The sequence below is a fragment of the Nicotiana tomentosiformis genome, chromosome 11 (assembly GCF_000390325.3).
Source record: "Nicotiana tomentosiformis chromosome 11, ASM39032v3, whole genome shotgun sequence".
In the NCBI taxonomy this organism is placed as follows: Eukaryota; Viridiplantae; Streptophyta; class Magnoliopsida; order Solanales; family Solanaceae; genus Nicotiana; species Nicotiana tomentosiformis.
This window is the reverse complement of record NC_090822.1, coordinates 44,841,766-44,861,087: the sequence shown is the minus strand read 5'-3', so window position 1 is coordinate 44,861,087 and position 19,322 is coordinate 44,841,766. Positions and strand designations below refer to the sequence as shown.

Genomic DNA, 19,322 nt, shown 5'->3' with positions numbered 1-19,322 from the left:
GTTAAAACCAACCTGCACGTAGCCAGAAACATACTATGCATGCCACATATGGCCAATCTTTATAAATAGCAGCAATTTGCCTCACCGACCGTAAATCATAAATATTGAAAGTGAAAAATAAAAGCTTACCTGATGACCTGCTAGCCTACATAGAGCTATGTTGTAGCGTCCCATCTCGAACCATATCTTCAGTTTGAAATAGGTGGGGGTATTGCTTAGCATTACCCTTAGTCAATCTATTAGACATAGGAGCTACTTTTAATAATAAATAATTAAAATAACAACAAATAGCAACACAAGTATAACAAAAATAAATGCGAAACTTAATAATAGTGCTAGAATGTTAATTGCTATTAGAGATAGAGAGAGATAGAGAATTAGAGAGATATGAGAGTTTTGTGTGAAAATTGAAAGAATGAAATTGTGTATTTGACGAGCGCAAAATACACACTTAAATTATGCTCGCTAGTCACAGATAGTATAGTATGATATCGTATCCACAGGGATTGGAGTTAAGCAATATTTTCATAGTTTTTATCTTGATAGCCATCCAGGAGAATAAACAATCGAGATTTATATGATTAATAACTAGAATTAACTAAGAATCTAAAGCTATTGACTAATGACTATCGAAACAAAGATTAGCAAGGAAGTTATCAGTGGGAGAAAATAGGGGTTGATAGGATAGGTGCAAGATAATTGTTCAAGATCTAACTCTAGATAATTCACTTCTAATGTTCAAGTGAGTCTCTCGAATTCACTCAATTATTAGTTCAAACGCTCAGCCAAAACTCCTCTCTAGATTAAGTCTTAACCTCACAAGATGAACCAATTTAAGCACGTGAAGATATGTAAGAATGCGTAGTGGATTGGTCTTCAGAAGAACCTCTTTCGATTATCCTCCTAACTAGGTTTAATCAATGATTCAACTAGCCTCTTTCGATTACTAAGAAGAATTAAAGAACTCAACCAACAAGATAATGCAAAGATATCACAAGTTATGCCTCTCTCGATTACATGAACAAGTGAATATAGATGCAACAATTAAATCATCCGAAAATGCTTCAATACATAAAACTAGAGTTATAATCCACAAACAATCATCAATACACCAAATCCATCAAACCCTAAAGAGAACTACTCCATAGATATGGAGCAATTCATCACAAATAAAGTTAAAGTAATGGAAAACATGAATTCAATCCAAACTCGTGTCTTGAGTGAGGAAGGAATGATGAAATCCTCGTGCTCTTGTTCTTCCAACTCCTCCTTAGCCTCCTTAGGTCGAATATCTGTCAAAAGTCCAGAAAATAATATTTTTCCATGTATTTATACCAAGTAGGGTTGGGCCCAGACGAAATCACCTTCTCCTAGTCGAAATAGAATTTTCAGTATGTAAAAATTGCACAGGCGCGCCGCATGGGGCAACGCACCAAATGGGGTGTTAGTAGGGAAATCCAGAGAGTTGCTTCTGATAGGAAGCAGAGAAATAGGCAGCCGCGGCGGCCCACGCGCCGCCCCACGCGCCGCAGCAGTAAAGATTTCTCAAAGTATGGATTTTTCGTGCATTTTGACGTCCAGACTTGGTCTTCGACCCCCGAACACGATCCCGGCTTAATCCCTTGGGCTTTTACTCAGACTTCAAAGCTCCACATCGCTCGAGTTCATTCCATAATATCTACATAGCTCGTAATCACTCCTACAAGGCATAAAATACACAATAAGTGGAAAACACTATCAATTAAAGCTCAAACACAAGTAAAGTGCAGTGAATTAGAGTGCAATAAGCGATTAAAACATGTGATTATAGCCTACCATCAACACCCCACACTTAAATCATTGCTCGTCCTCGAGAAATCAAACTACACTCCTCATCGAACACGACCATTTTCAACAACTCTCATAACCCATCACACCAAGAATATTTAAAACAGATTAAGTACAATACCGTAACATCCTAGACTAAAAATTTGACTCAAAAGCACAACGCATTATTTATAACCCGCTCACTTACTCTAACACAGAGGTCAAGCATTACCTTTCCTTCATGAATCAAGTGCCCTCACACAACAATAGAGAGTAGTTCCACACATAATAGAAACTAAGAACAATTAGTAACTCAAGATAGAAATAATTTGCTCACTCTCAGAAACAACATTCATATGCCACAAAATACGTACCATAGGCTTGCCCGTAGTGTACTACTCAACTAATCGAGCCCATTCAGTCAAGGATCAAGTAGGACTATATTTGGTTCTAATGTAGGCTGAGGGACGAGTAGGATACATTTAGATATAAGAGTGACTACACCTCCCTAAGCACTTTAATACATACATTTCATTGTTCAAAACCCCACACTTATGTCAAACAAAAACTCTACCTTCACATCGATATACATAAATTCCATACTTCTTTAAGTACAATTACATCAAGAGTAACCACTATCAAGGAATACGTTTCACAACAATACAACTATTTTTTCTTTTCTTTTTCAATTCAAGTGGCTCTTACTTTTTTAATACAATGCACCTTTATCCTTATTTCATTAGTTCCACTAAAAAGCCAAACCAACCACCCCACACTTCAACTTTTACAAACTTCATAACACATTCAAGTGCTCACGAGAGGTAAAAAGTTCAAATAGATGGGCAATTCGAACAAATGGGTAAGGCTTGCAATGTGGTTGCCAACGAAATAGGATTACAGGATCAACGGGGATAACTAAGATACATAACAATTAGGTGGGTAAAAGCTTATAACTGGCTCAACAAAGAAACACCTAAATCACTTCCAAGACCGAACAAAACTACTATTTCGCTTTGCAAACACACGGGGCAAGTTCTAGACATCAAATGCAATGCACAGAATAACACAAAATCTCACACACAGATGGCACATAACTCACTCAAGATTGGACTATCAAGAGACTCTAGTCAAAGCAGTTAAGCAAAGTTAAGATCATATAGTTTAAGGTACTTATGCAAGAGTCAAAAACTGAGCCTAAGCGTCACAACTAAAGCACTTACTATTCTCAAGGTATGGTAAAGTCAGGATATATTTCCTTCCATTCAAATCATAGCACAAGGTTTCCTACTCCTATCAAAAATAAAAAATAACTACACCCGGTTCAAACAAAACCCTTGAAAAAGAACCGCGGCACAAGGAAAAACCAAGGGAGGATTATTACACTACCTATAAAACGAAAATCTTTTTGTCTTTTTCTTTCGACTTTACTGCCTCAAGAAACCCGTCGAATGATAACCATCTTCGAGAAAAATCAAAAATTTTAAAATTTTCATGTTTTTTTCTTTTCAATTACTACAACTAACAAAACTAACACATATACATAAAACATACAATTATCCCCAACCCACACTTTAAGTTTTGGCATGTCCCTAAGACACACAATTAAAAAGCATAAGGTAAAGGAAACTTCCCTGAACATCTAGTCGGGGTCTGAGTCGAAGTCGGGCTCCATTCCTCGCCTTCGAACTAATACACACATACATGCAGGTAGCTTGTTCTCAACCTTCTTGGGGTACACTCCATACTTATCTTTCTCACTCAGTGCATCCTTATCTTTTGAGCCCTTCACTTTACACTCAACACTCACAACTAGTTTTTCTTTTTGCACCCCCCTTTCTATATTCATATCAAAAGATACCGTCTCCTCGCCCACTCTAAGCATGAGTTTTCTCTCGTGTATATCCAATATTTCTCTACCCATTGCTAAGAATGGTCTTCCTAGGATAAGGGGAACCTCCTTGTTTTCCTCCATTTTCACCACTATAAAGTCTACAGGAAATACGAACTTATCCACCCGAACTAACACATCTTCCACTATCCCCTCGGGTATTAAAGTCATTTGGTCTGCCAGCCGCATCGATATTGGCACCGACCTTTTCTCTCCAATCTCCTTCTCTAGTTTCCTGTAAATAGATAGAGGCATTAAATTAATTAAGGAACCAGAATTATATAAAGATTTATCTGAACTAATAGAGCCTAAAGAGCAAGGTATAGTAAAAATCCCTGGATCTCCACACTTTTGTGGGAGTTTGTTTTGTAATATCGCGCTGCAATGCTCTGTGAGCTTCACTACCGAGGTCTCCTCTATTTTTCTCTTCTTTGTAAGGATCTCCTTCAAGAATTTGGCATAAGCCGACATTTGTGAGAGCACTTCTATGAATGACAAATTTACATGAACCTGTTTCAGCACATCTAGAAATCTCCCAAACTACTTGTCTATCTTTTCTCTATTTTGCTTTTGAGGGAAGGGTAAGACATGCATATACTGGCTCTCCTCATGTTCCTCCTTTCTTGATTTTTCTTCCTCCTCCTCCTCCTCCTCCTCATCATCATCATCATCATCATTCTTCTCCTTCTTCTCCTTCTCCTTCTTCTCCTTCTTCTTCTTCTTCTCCTTCTTCTCCTTCTTCTTCTTCTTCTCCTTCTTCTGCTTCTTCTCCTTCTTCTGCTTCTTCTCCTTCTTCTTCTTCTTCTTCTTCTTCTTCTTCTTCTTCTTCTTCTTCTTCTTCTTCTTCTTCTTCTTCTTCTTCTTCTTCTTCTTCTTCTTCTTCTTCTTCTTCTTCTTCTTCTCAGTTTTCATCGGGCCTTTCTTCTTTTTATCTTCATCACTTTTCAGCTGCTCTCCACTTCCTTTTTCAAGTTTCACCTCTTTTTGGATTGGGATGGGGTCTTTCAACACTTGCCCACTTCTCAGCGTTACAACATTCACTGTTTCTTTGGGATTCTTTTCAGTGTCAGCGGGGAGAGTGCCTAGAACCCTCTCAGATAATATTGTTGCAATCTGTCCTAATTGTCTCTCCAGGTTTCGCAAACTAGTGCCCAATTCTTTGATAGCTGCTCCATGAGCATCCAGCCTCTCATCTGTCTTAATAATGAAAGTTTTCATTAGATCATCTAGACCAGACTGAATGAGCTGTTGAGGCTGAAATTGCTGCCTCTGCTAATTTTGGTATACTGGAGCTCCTTGTCCCTACAGACTAGAGTTATTTTGCTACCAAGCATTCTTAGTACCTCCAGGTGAACTCCATGAAAAACACGGGGTGTCTCTGACCCATTGCATTAAAATTGTAGTTCCCCACATGATTTACTTCCTCAATTGAGGCTTGACACTCATGAGTAGGGTGTCCTCTTCCACATATATCATAAGCTGCGTGAGGCTCACTTTGTATCGAGGTTAAGGTCAGCTTTCTTATTTCTTTAGCCATAACATCAAGCTGTACCTGCATAGATGTATTAGCATCAACTTGGTGAACACCAGTTGATCTTCTTCTTTCAGCACTCTCAGAGGGCCACTGATTTGCATCTTCAAATAACTTGTAAAGGATTGTGACTATCTCCTCTAGAGTCTTCTTCATCAACGGGCCTCCTGTCACGACCCAAACTAACCCCTGTCGTGATGGCGCCTATCGTGGAACTAGGCAAACTGACTCATTTCCAAAACAAACTGATATTTTTATTTTAAAGATAATTCCAAGGTTATTTAAAAGCCCGACATCAGGGTATCACTATTCATAAGCATATATTACAATCTGTCTAACAATATCAAGGCTAACTCAGCCCGGAAAATAGCTAAATACAACTAGAGGAAGATAAGAGGGAGAAGAGCAGGGGCTGCGATCGCCAAACAGCTACCTTGCTATCTCCAAGAAAATCTGCAACCAGAACACTCAGTAACCGCTACCGTGTCCAGCTATACCTGAATCTGCACACAAGATGCATGGAGTAACATGAGTATGCCAACTCAGTAAGTAATAACAATAAATAAAGACCGAGCAGTAGTGACGAGCAATAAAGCATATAACGTTCATAAGGAAATCTCAGTAAAATACCACATGCCTTTAAAATCAAGATTTGAATCAAACATCTCGTTTAAACCAAGTTCTAGTAAAAAAAATCATTTAAAGATATTTTTCCAACAGTTTTTCCAACAAAGACTCAATGCAAAGGTGAGCAAAAATGATGAAATCATAAACAGCCCCTCGGGCAAAACATCACTCATATACAGCCCCTCGGGCAAACCTCACAGTCACTCGTGCCATTCAGGCATACCTCACAATCGCTCTTGCCACTCGGGCATACCTCACAATCACTCTTACCACTCAGGCATACCTCACAATCACTCATGCCTCCCAGTCACTCAGCACTCGGCACTCGGCACTCGACACTCGCACTCAGTAGGTGAGGGTCATCATCCCTAGCATCACCTCTCCGAACCCTGTCCTGAAGAACGAGCAAGTGAGGGTCATCATACTGACGCTCCCTGATACGGTCATAAAGAGAAGACCTGGAGACCACACTAGCCAATACCTGACTAGGCTCCGAAATATCCAATCTGACAAGCTGGCCTGCTAAGGCCTGAGCACCTAATGCCAAAGGTCTCTCTGCTGCTGGAAGATATGCTAAACTCCCCAAACTCTCTGCCCGGTGACTCATAGCATCGGCCACCACATTGGCCTTCCCCGGATGGTATAAAATAGTGATATCATAGTCCTTAAGAAGCTTTAACCATCTCCGCTGACGCAAATTAAGATCCTTTTGCTTTAATAGATACTGCAGACTCCGATGATCAGTATAGATCTCACAATGAACCCCATACAAATAATTATGCCAAATCTTCAAGGCGTGAACAATGGCTGCTAACTCAAGATCATGGATAGGATAGTTCTTCTCATGGGTCTTCAACTGGCGTGAGGCATAGGCGATCACCCTACCCTCCTACATCAAAACACAACCAATGCCTATCCTCGAGGCATCACAATACACGGTGTAAGAACCTGAAGCTGATGGTAGAACTAACACTGGAACTGTGGTCAAAGCAGTCTTGAGCTTCTGAAAGCTCTCCTCACATTCATCCGACCACCTGAATGGAGCACCCTTTTGGGTCAATTTGGTCAAGGGCGATGTAATAGATGAAAATCCCTCCACAAAGCGATGGTAGTAACCCGCCAAACCAAGAAAGCTCCTAATCTCCGTGGCTGAGGACGGTCTGGGCCAACTCTGCACTGCATCTATCTTCTTTGGATCCACCTGAATACCTTCACTGGACACCACGTGCCCCAAGAATGCTACTGAACTGAGCCAAAACTCACATTTAGAAAACTTTGCATAAAGCTTCTCCTCCCTCAATCTCTACAATACAACCCTCAAATGCTGAGCGTGCTCTTCCTGGCTACGGGAGTACACCAGGATGTCGTCAATGAATAGAACGACGAATGAGTCCAAATAGGGCTGGAATACACTGTTCATCAAATACATGAACGCTGCTGGGGCATTGGTCAGCCCAAACGACATTACCAGGAACTCATAATGGCCATATCGGGTCCTGAAAGCTGTTTTAAGAATATCTGAATCCCGAATCTTCAGCTGGTGATAACCGGACCTCAAATCAATCTTGGAGAACACCCTCGCTCCCTGAAGCTGGTCGAATAAATCATCAATACGAGGCAAAGGATACTTGTTCTTGACTGTGACCTTGTTCAACTGCCTGTAATCAATACACATTCTCATGGAACCATCCTTCTTTATCACAAATAGAACCGGTGCACCCCAAGGTAACACACTAGGCCGAATAAACCCCTTATCGAGGAGTTTCTGAAGCTGTTCTTTCAATTTCTTCAACTCCGCCGGTGCCATATGATATGGTGGAATAGAAATGGTTTGAGTGACCGGCACCAAATCAATACCAAAGTCAATATCCCTATCAGGCGGCATGCCCAGCAGGTCTGCAGGAAACACATCCGAAAAATCACGTACCACCGGAACATAATCAATGACGGGGGTCTCTGCACTAACATCCCTCACAAAAGCCAAATAAGATAGGCAACCCTTCTCAACCATGCGCTGAGCCTTCAAATATGAAATCACCGTAGTTGGTACATAATATATAGAACTGTTCCACTCAACCCTCGGAATTCCCGGCATAGCCAACGTCACCATCTTAGCATGACAATCTAGAACAACATGACATGGAGATAACCAATCCATACCCAATATCACATCAAAGTCAACCATACTGAGCAATAATACATCTACTCGGGTCTCCAGACCCCCAATAGTCACCACACATGATCGATATACGCGGTCCACAATAATAGTATCGCCCACAGGAGTAGATACATGTGCAGATGAAACTAAGGACTCACGGGGCATATCCAGAAAATGGGCGAAATACGAGGAAATATATGAATACGTGGAACCAGGGTCAAATAATACTGAGGCATCTCTGAGGCAAACTGAGACAATACCTGTAATCACAGCATCTGAAGCAATAGCATCTGGTCTGGTAGGGAGAGCATAGAAATGGGCCTAACCACCCCCTGATCTGCCTCCCCCTCTAGGGCTACACCTAGCTGACTGACCTCCACCCCGAGTTGATTGGGCGGGTGGTGAGGTAGCTGGTGCTGTAGTCCGAGGCTGACTCCTCTTCTGAGATGGACCTCTATGATGACGAGGACACTGCCTCCATATATGCCCAAGCTCCCCACACTCAAAACAACTCCATAGTGTTGGCGACGGAAACTGAAGGGAATCCCTAGCACCGGGCTGACTGGTAGAAGAACCTGGCATGGAAGAGCCCTGAACAGGTGGAGCACGGGACAAACTCTGAACTGGAAGGGCACTAAGTGATGAGTGGCCCTGATGAGAACTGTGAGAACTATGGCCAGATGATGCACCCCGATGAAATGGCCGAGCTGACTGAGCCTGTCTGAAATGACGACCTCTACCGTGCTGGATCTGACCCCCAAAAGGAGCACCGCTGAATCCACCCTGACCACGAGGCTTCTTGGCCTCTTGCTCAACCCTCTCCTGACCGCGAACTATCTCAATCTGCCGAGCAATGTCGACAACCTCATCAAAGGTAGCACCCGAAACCCATTCCCTGGTCATGAGCAACTGTAGCTGATAAGTGAGGCCATCAATAAACCTCGTGATCCTCTATCTGTCCATGGGAACCAACCAGATAGCATGATGGGCCAACTCAGAGAATCGCATCTCATACTGCGTCATAGACATATCACCCTGTCGGAGCCGCTCAAACTGTCTATGCAACTCCTCTCTGTGGGATCGAGGCATGAACTTCTCCAAAAAGACCACGGAGAACTGCTGCCAAGTAAGGGGTGCTGCGCCAATAGGCCTACGCCTCTTGTAAGTCTCCCACTATCTGAGTGCAGCCCCAGAAAACTGAAAGGTAGTGAATGAAACCCCACAAGTCTCCAAAATACCAGCAGTATGGAGTATCCTCTAACACCTGTCCAAAAAGTCCTGAGCATCCTCTCTCTCTGTACCACTGAAAGGTGCTGGCTGAAGTCTCCCAAACCTCTCCAAACTACGCTGATCATCCTCAGGCATAGCAGGAACCACATAATTCTGAGCAACAGCAACTGGCTGGGCTGGTGGTGCCTCCGGTGTCTGAAGTCCCTGAATAACCTGCTCGGGTATGCGAGCGACGGGAGTCTGAGTGCCTACCCTGGCCTGAGAAGTGGTTGCGGCTGTCGAAATAGAGACCGCCTGAACAAGGCCAGTACACGCTGTCAGAATCTGAGCTAGGGCCTCCTAAAGGCCTGGAATCACAATAGGCACAGGTGGTGCCTGAGCTGGTGCATCAACAACTGGAACTTGGTCTTGATCTAGGACAACCGGTGGATCTATAGGTACTGCCCCAACTGCTATACGGGCTGCACCTCTGCCCCTACCACGGCCTCTACCAAGGCCTCGGCCTCTCGCGGCCCTAGCTGGTGGTACTGGTGGCTGGCCCTCCTGACCGGTAGTACGAGTCCTCACCATCTGTGAGAGAATGAAACAACAGATGTTTAATTACTAGAATCAACAAATTCGCACGACAAGAATCCAAGAATGTGAAGTTTCCTAAAGGTTCTGCAGCCTCCTGAAGATAAGTACAGACATCTCCGTACCGATCCGCAAGACTCTACTAAACCCGCTCATAACTCGTGAGACCTATGTAACTTAGGCTCTGATACCAATCTGTCACGACCCAAACTAATCCCTGTTGTGATGGCGGCTATCGTGGAACTAGGCAAGCCGACTCATTTCCAAAACAAACTGATATTTTTATTTTAAAGATAATTCCAAGGTTATTTAACATAAAACCTCCATTTAAAGAGTTCAAATCAAAAGAAAAAAAAATAGAAGTGCGGAAAAGAAAAGCCCAACATCGGGGTGTCACTAGTCATGAGCATATATTACAATCTGTCTAACAATATCAAGGCTAACTCAGCCTAAAAAATAGCTAAATACAACTAGAGGAAGATAAGAGGGAGAAGAGCAGGGGTTGCGATCGCCCAACAGCTACCTTGCTATCTCCAAGAAAATCTGCAACCAGAACACTCAGTAACCGCTATCGTGTCCATCTATACCTGAATCTGCACACAAGGTGCAGGGAGTAACGTGAGTAAACTCAGTAAGTAACAACAATAAATAAAGACTGAGTAGTAGTGACGAGAAATAAAGCATATAACGTTCATCAGGAAATCTCAGTAAAATACCACATGCTTTTAAAATCAGGATTTGAATCAAACATCTCATTTAAACCCAGTTCCAGTAAAAAAAATCATTTAAAGATATTTTTCCAACAGTTTTTCCAACAAAGGCTCAATGCAAAGGTGAGCAAAAATGATGAAATCATAAACAGCCCCTCGGGCAAAACATCACTCATATACAGCCCATCGGGCAAACCTCACAGTCACTCGTGCCACTCGAGCATACCTCACAATCACTCTTGCCACTCGGGCATACCTCACAATCACTCTTGCCACTCGGGCATACCTCACAATCACTCATGCCTCCCAGTCACTCAGCACTCGGCACTCGACACTCGCACTCAGTAGGTACCTGCGCTCACTGGGGGTGTGTACAGACTCCGAAGGGGCTCCTTTAGCCCAAGCGCTATAATCTGCACGGACAACTCACGTGCGATAATAATAAAGTATGCTGCAGGCGGGCAACCACGATCCATACTCATCCTAACAAATCAGGCCCTCGGCCTCACTCAGTCATAAAGTATGCTGCAGGCGGGCAGCCCCGATCCACACTCATCCTTACAAATCAAGCCACTCAGGCATTTCAGTAAAACAGGGCATTCGGCCCAAAACATTTATATGCATCAAAATAGAGTCATTAAAACTGAGTTATGCGGTAAACAAGTATAAACATGACTGAGTATAGAATTTTCAATCAAAAACAGTGAGAGGATGGTAAGAAACAACCCCTAAAGGTCCAAATAGCATTGGTGCAAGGCCCAAATATGGCATTCAACCCAATTTACAGAAAATCTTTCTAAAACATATAAGTATCAATGGTTTCAACAAAGTATGCAAATTTACAGTTGCTACGGGACGGACCAAGTCACAAATCCCCAACAGTGCACGCCCACACGCCCGTCACCTAGCATGTGCGTGACTTCAAAATAATAGAATGATACGAAATCTGGGGTTTCATACCCTCAGGACCAGATTTACAATCGTTACTTACCTCAAACTGGTCAATTCTCTAACCCGCAATGATCTTGCCTCTGGACTCAGCCTCCAAATGCTCCGAATCTATTCACAATCAGTACAATACCATCAATACGCGCTAATGGAATGAATTCCACAAGAAAAACTACAAAATTAGACCAAAACCCGAAATTAGCTCAAACCCGGCCCCAGGGCCCATATCTCAAAATCCGACAAAATTTACAAAACTAGAAATCTCATCCACTCACGAGTCTAACCATACCAAATTCATCAAAATCCGACATGGTTTGGTCCTTCAAATCCTTAAATTACTTTTTCCAAAATTTCCAAGCCCTAACCCCTCATTTTCACTAATCACCATGATTAAACAATGGAAAATCACCATATATACAAGTATTAGGGCTCAAGTAACTTGCCTCAACGAAATCCCCTTGATTCCCTCTTCAAACCCCTCCAAAAGCTCCAAAAACCGAGTTGAGATTGTGAAGAATGACCAAAATTCGCGAAGGGTTCTATTTAAGGATTCTGCCTAGGTTTTTCGCACCTGTGGACCCTTTCTCGCACCTGCGGACACCGGTGTGCACCTGCGCATTCCACTTAGCTGACCATTCTTCGCATCTATGAGCCTTCAATGCACCTGCGATCATCGCACCTGCGGTTCCCAATCCACAGGTGCGGACACACCAGAACAGCAGCTCCAGCTGTATTTTCCAACTTCAACAACTCCGTTAACCACCCGGAATCACCCCGAGGCCCTCGGGACCTCAACCAAAAATACCAACAAGTCATATATCAACATAAAACCTTAGTCGAACCTTCGAATCACTCAAAACAACATCCAAACACCAAATTACCCTCAGATTTAAGCCTAAGAACTTCTAAATTTTCCACATTCGGCAATCGATGCCGAAACCAAACAAACCACGTCCGAATGACCTCAAATTTTGCACACACGTCACAAATGACACTACAAACCTACTCCAACTTCCAAAATTCCATTCCGACCTCGATATCAAATTTTCCACTACCAACTGAAATCGTCAAATTTCCAATTTTGCCAATTCAAACCTAATTCAACCACGGACCTCCAAATCACATTCCGGACGCACTCCTAAGTCCAAAATCACCTAACGGAGCTAACAGAACCATCAGAATTCAAATCCGAGATCGTTTACACATAGGTCAACATCCAGTTGACTTTTCCAACTTAAGTTTCTACTTAAGAGACTAAGTGTCTCAATTCTACTTAAAACCACTCCGGTCCCGAACCAACTAATCCGATATAACATAATACAGCTGAATAACACAAAAGAAGTAGAAATGGGGAAAACGGGGCTATAACTCCCGAAACGACCGGCCGGGTCGTTACACCTCCAGTTGCATTGCTCAATGTTCTACGTGAGGCCGGTGTCAATCCATCCCAAAAGTCATGGAGTTGCATCCATAGTTCAATTCTGCTATGTTGACCCTTTCAAACAATCTCCTTAAACCTCTCCCATACTTCAAAAACAATTTCTGTATCTTTCTGGAAGAAGTTACAGATTTCTCTTCTAAACTTCCCGTCTTAGGTGAGGAGAAATATTTATCAAGAAATGTTTTTGTCATCTCCTCCCATGTTCTAATTGATCCCATGGGTAAGCTTTGAAGCCACTATTTTGCATCATCTTTAAGTGTGAAGAGGAATGCCCTTAAGTATACTGCATCTTGTGACATACCATTACATTGAAAGGTGTTCATAATCTCCTTGAAGTCCAATATATGTGTGTTTGGATCTTCGTTTGGCTTCCCTCTAAAGACACAACAATTCTGAAGGGTTTGAAGCAACCCTTGCCTCAACTTAAAAGTGTTAGCTGCAATTGGAGGTGGTCTAACACTTGATAAACCTTGATTGTAGACCAGTTTAGCATAATGTCCAAGTGGTCTCCCAGGCATGGGAGCTATATTTCCGAACTGGTCTGCACCCAAGGGTTGATTTTGAGCAATTCTCTGACCCCTCTCTTCTTTATAGATAATTTACGCATCTCTAATAGCTGCTTCCTCAGCATCAGGTGCAGCTTGTTCTCTTCGTTGGGATGCTTCTCTCGTTGCCAAATCTACATTATCATCACCGTTTTCAGCCTTATCTTCTTTGGTTGAGGATTGCCCAACCTTTCCTAACGTCTCGGTGAGATTTCTTTCCTTCCTCAGCTATCGCAATTGTTATTTAATTTCTGGCTCGTTTGGTAGCACTTATTTCGTAGAAGATCGAGTCATGCACCACTCTAAACCTGTCACCTGCGCACAGTCAAAGAACACCAACCGTAAAAGGAGAAAAATAAAATTAAATAAAAAACATTCCTAAATTAGCACTACAAACTATTTCAAACACGGTTGATTGAACAATCCCCGACAATGATGCCAAAATTTGACGAGCGCAAAACATACACTTAAATTATGCTCGCTAGTCAAAGATAGTATAGTATGATATCATATCCACATGGATTGGTGTTAAATAGTATTTTCATAGTTTCTAGCTTGATTGCTATCCAGGAGAATCAACAATCGAGATTTATATGATTAATAACTAGAATCAATTAAGAATCTAAAGCTATTGACTAATGACTATCGAAACAAAGATAAGAAAGGAAGTTATCAGTGGGAGAAAATAGGGGTTGATAGGATGGGTGCAAGATAATTATTCAGGATCTAACTCTAGATAATTCACTTCTAATGTTCAAGTTAGTCTCTCGAATTCACTCAATTATTAGTTCAAACGTTCAGCCAAAACTCCTCTCTCGATTAAGTCTTAACCTCACAAGATGAACCAATTTAAGCACGTGAAGATATGCAAGAATGCGTAGTGGATTGGTCTTCAGGAGAACCTCTTTCGATTATCCTCCTAATTAAGTTTAATCAATGATTCAACTAGCCTCTTTCGATTACTAAGAAGAATTAAAGAACTCAACCAACAAGATAATGCAAAGATATAACAAGTTATGCCTCTCTTGATTACATGAACAAGTGAATATAGATGCAATAATTAAATCATCCGAAAACACTTCAATACATAAAACTAGAGTTATAATCCACAAACAATCATCAATACACCAAATCCATCAAACCCTAAAGAGAACTACTCCATAGATATGGAGCAATTCATCACAAATAAAGTTAAAGTAATGGAAAACATAAATTCAATTCAAACTAGTGTCTCGAGTGAGGAAGGAATGATGAAATCTTTGTGCTCTTGTTCTTCCAACTCCTCCTTAGCCTCCTTAGGTCGAATATCTGTCAAAAGTCCAAAAAATAACATTTTCCATGTATTTATACCAAGTAGGGTCGGTACCAGACGAAATCACCTTCTCCTTGCCGAAATAGGATTTTCACTCTGTAAACATTGCACAGGCATTCCGCATGGGGCTACGCGCCATGCGGGGCATTAGTGGTGAAATCCAGAGAGTTGGTTCTGACAGGCAACAGAGAAATAGGTAGCTGCGGTTCCCCACACGCCGCAGCAATGAAGATTTCTAAGAGTACAAATTTTTTGTGCATTTTGACGTCTAGACTTGGTCCTCGACCTCTGAACACGATCCCGGCTTAATCCCTTAGGCTTTTACTCAGACTTCAAAGCTCTAAATCACTCGAATTCATTCCATAACATCTACATAGATCGGAATCACTCCTACAAGGCATAAAACACACAATAAGTGCAAAACACTATCAATTAAAGCTCAAACACAAGTAAAGTACAGTGAATTAGAGTGCAATAAGCGACTAAAACACGTGATTATAGCCTACCATCAGTATTTATAGTTTTAAAATAGGGCTAAAGTGTATTTGAATAAACTTAGGGGTTAAAAATATAAATTAGGGGGTGGGGGTTTTGGTGGGGGGCTGTTAGGGGGATAGGGAGGCAAAAATAGCCATTTTTGTCGTCACAAATGGCTATTTTTAAAAAAATAACCGTTGGCTAATGGTACAAAAATGACTACCTTTAAGAAAAACATTAAGGGTACCGGTTCGGTATCTTAAGGTTTGTCACGACCCTAGTTTCCCTCCGTAGGATGTCGTGATGGCACCTAGTCTTTAACTAGGTAAGCTTAACACTAGCTGATTAAATAATAGATTTTTAACCCAATAACTATTCAGCATGAAACAAAAGTTTCTATAATAAGCCAACGTCAAGCAGGTGACTTCGGAACCTGCGAACTAAGAGTCACTAGAAATAGCAATACATCACCATCCCGGAGTAATGGGAAACAATGGAAGTGAAATACAACAGAAGGTGACTTTGGAATCTGCGACCGTCAAGCAGGTATACCTTGAAGTCTCCAGCCGCGCATAGATAAGTCTCAAACCAGCTCGATCATAAGTATCTGGATCTACACAAAAATGTGTAGAAGCGTAGCACGAGTACACCACAGCGGTACCCAGTAAGTATCAAGCCTAACCTAGGTAGAGTAGTGACGAGGCCAGGTCAAGACACTTACCAGTCATGCAAACCCATGCAGGATATAACTTAAAGATAACAATGGAAAGAACGTCGAGGCAAGACCAACAGCAGAAGGATCACAAACTTACGATCAATAGTGAAATTAATCAAAACACGAATAGCAATAAGAAATAGATGGGTAATAAAAAAATGGATGGCAACTCAATCAACCAAAATGTTCCTAATGCACAATTTACCACAAGAATTACTGGAGGTACCACTCCTCATAATCTCAAATCATAAGTCGCAACTTTCAAATCTTACATGTATGATACCTCGTGCCCATATTTTTTTCCAAATCACTTTCGCACGGCAAGACCCACGTGCCACCATGTACATTGTATCCGCTTAAAATGCCAATTAAAATGTTCAAGAGATTTATTTATCTATGATAAAGCATAATAACAATCTTGAAATAAAGTAGAGAATCACACAAGAAAATGATAACGGTAGACTATCTTCCCAGCAAGTGGCACTGAACAGTGATAGCGGTACACTCTCTTCCCAGCAGACTTGGTGAGCCCCACTTCACTTCGGGGTCATGTATCTTTTGTTCCTCATGTATTGTGTTTGAGGTATAGCCGGGGCCTTGTTGCCGGCATTATCATAATACTCTTTTGTACCTATTAGAGGTTCCGTAGACATAGTGTGAGTTGTATATTGGTGCTGGGGAAGTCAAACTTGTTATATTGTGTTTGAATTATATTTCCACTTCAGAATATGAAAAATGTGTGTGAAATTTGAGACTTAAAAAAGGAAGTAACTAATGGTAAGAAATTGGTATTGCAGGCATGATTACTCTATTGTTTAACTAAAGAAAATATGTATTATCATTATTCATGGATGAGTTTTGGTAGAAGGAAATCTAATAGGCTTGCTCGGCCGGATTCACTCAGTTGAGCGCCGGTCGTGCTCTCCGAGTTTGGGGCGTGACATAAATGACTAACACATCTCTCATACACAATCATTCCCACGAGAAATACTTCTATAAGTCTTCCATGCCACATAGCAAAACCTGAACATCAACAGTCGATCAACCAGGCGAGTGCCGCAATACCAATGAAGCATTCGTAAGTCATAACACAGTGTGCTTGCGCACCCTTCTCAAGCAATACCAAGTAGCAATAGCATTCATCTAGTCATCTAAAACCGTCCATGTTGTCTAAGAATTCATGATCTTCCCTTCAAAGCTGAACCGCCACCTTGCACATACAAACCTCAATCCCACATGATGCACTGCATCTATCATGCCATCATATGAAGGGCACGAGAATCTCATAATCAACTCTGAGTCTCCAAGAGAATACATACCTGGATGGTCAGAAATCTTCCATTTGATCCCATCCAGGAGAAAATCACAATACACAACATGCTCCTCACGCTGGTAGGAAATATCCATCTCAAACCATGGTAGAAACCATCAAGAACTCTTCGAAACCCATTTGTACATAGCCAAGCCATTAGAACTGAATCTCTCTAACTCAATCAAGACACGCAGGTTGCCAAACCCAAGATTATTGCCATAAAATACCTCTAGAGACTCACCACAAGAGATCCTAGCATAAAACCACACCGCCCTAAGGCTCATAAGCCACTGAATCCCCTCTTAAGCACCCCAAAAGTACCATAATTGAGACACCAACTCTGAATAGACCTTATGTGAGTCTAAAATTGTTTCCCTTACCTTTCTGATACTGAAATGTAGAATCCATGATGATATAGAAGTACTACGAGTCGCGACACCATCCAATGTAAATCTCAGATTCTAGGCATGTACAATTCCTGGGAACCCCTCAACACTGCATATATGCCTCAGACCTAAAACAGATATGACACTTTCCCATGCAATCTGATCGCCAATAGTAGACTCCCCAACTTGGCGCGAAGCCATAGGACACAACATCCGATAATCAATATTACTAACCTTCATAGCTCATATAACACCAATCACGAGATACCTCAAGTAATCTATTAAGCGCATGCCCATCTTTGTGATAGTCAAACTCGCTTCTTCCAGTGCCTTGAATAATAATATGTATCTTTCACTGAGCAAAAACCCCATACGAACCATATAGTCTCTATTACCACCAACTATCCTCAAATCCACATCTACTTCATGACCCTACCACGATAGCGATGATTATGAAACCAATTAATTCTTCCCAAGCTCGTACTTACCAACCAGATGTCAGAATCTGCTGCACCCCCACGTGAACAACTGAATGATCCCTCACAACATCCGCATCCTCAATCTGGGTGACACGTAGAGATAATATTTGAGCATCTATGGCTCCCTCGTAGCCCATCCACATCATCACGAACCGTCGGCGCATAGTTGATACTGAGTGCGCAATATCATACACGAGTGGATGCAAAAGAATATATAATATATGCTTCAAGTTGAATCAATGCCGCACGATAAGGAATGAAAGAAGTGGTATTTCCTAATAGTTTTGTAGCCTCTCAAAGATAAGTAAAGAAGTCTTCGTACCGATCCGCAAGACTCTATTAAACCTGCTTATGACTGATAGCACCTATGAACCTAGAGCTTTGATACCAACTTGTTATGACCCCAGTTTCCTTCTGTAGGATGTCGTGATGGCACCTAGTCTCTAAGACTATGCAAGCCTAACACTTGTTGATTAAATAATAGATTTTTTAACCAAATAACTATAAAGCATGAAACAAAAGTTTCTATAATAAGCTAACAATCTCAACATGATATAATATCCCAAAACCGGTAGTACAAGTCATAAGCTTTGCTAAGAGTCACTAGAAATAACAATACATCACCGTCCTGGAGTAATGGGAAACAATGGAAATGAAATACAACAGAAGGTGATTTCAGAACCTGCGAACGTCAAGTAGGTATACCTTGAAGTCTCAAGTGGCACATACAAAAGTCTCAAACCAGCTAGATCATAAGTACCTGGATCTGCACAAAAATGTGCAGAAGCGTAGCATGAGTACACCACAACGGTACCAGTAAGTATCAAGCCTAACCTCGGTAGAGTAGTGACGAAGCCAGGTCAAGACACCTACCAGTCATGCAAACCTGTGTAGGATATAACTTAAAGCTAACAATGGAAAGAACGTCGAGGTAAGACCAATAACACAAGGATCACAAATTTACAATCAACATTGAAAATAATAGAAACACGAATAGCAACAAGAAATAGATGGGTAATAAAGAAATGGATGACAACTCAATCAATCAAATCATTCCTAATGCATAATTTACCACAAGAATTATCCGAGGTACCACTCATCATAATCTCAAATCATAAGTCGCAACTCTCAAATCTTACACGTATGGCACCTTGCCCACATTTCTTTCCAAATCACTTTCGCGC

General features: G+C 41.6%; 1 non-coding gene across 1 annotated transcript; it reads left to right on the top strand.

Annotated features, from left to right (window-relative positions):
* Nucleotides 1-12,952: 12,952 nt before the first annotated feature.
* Nucleotides 12,953-13,056, top strand: LOC117276999 (small nucleolar RNA R71). The gene has a single exon (XR_004507270.1). It is a non-coding gene; the product is annotated as a small nucleolar RNA R71 (small nucleolar RNA).
* The last annotated feature ends 6,266 nt before the right edge of the window (nucleotides 13,057-19,322 follow it).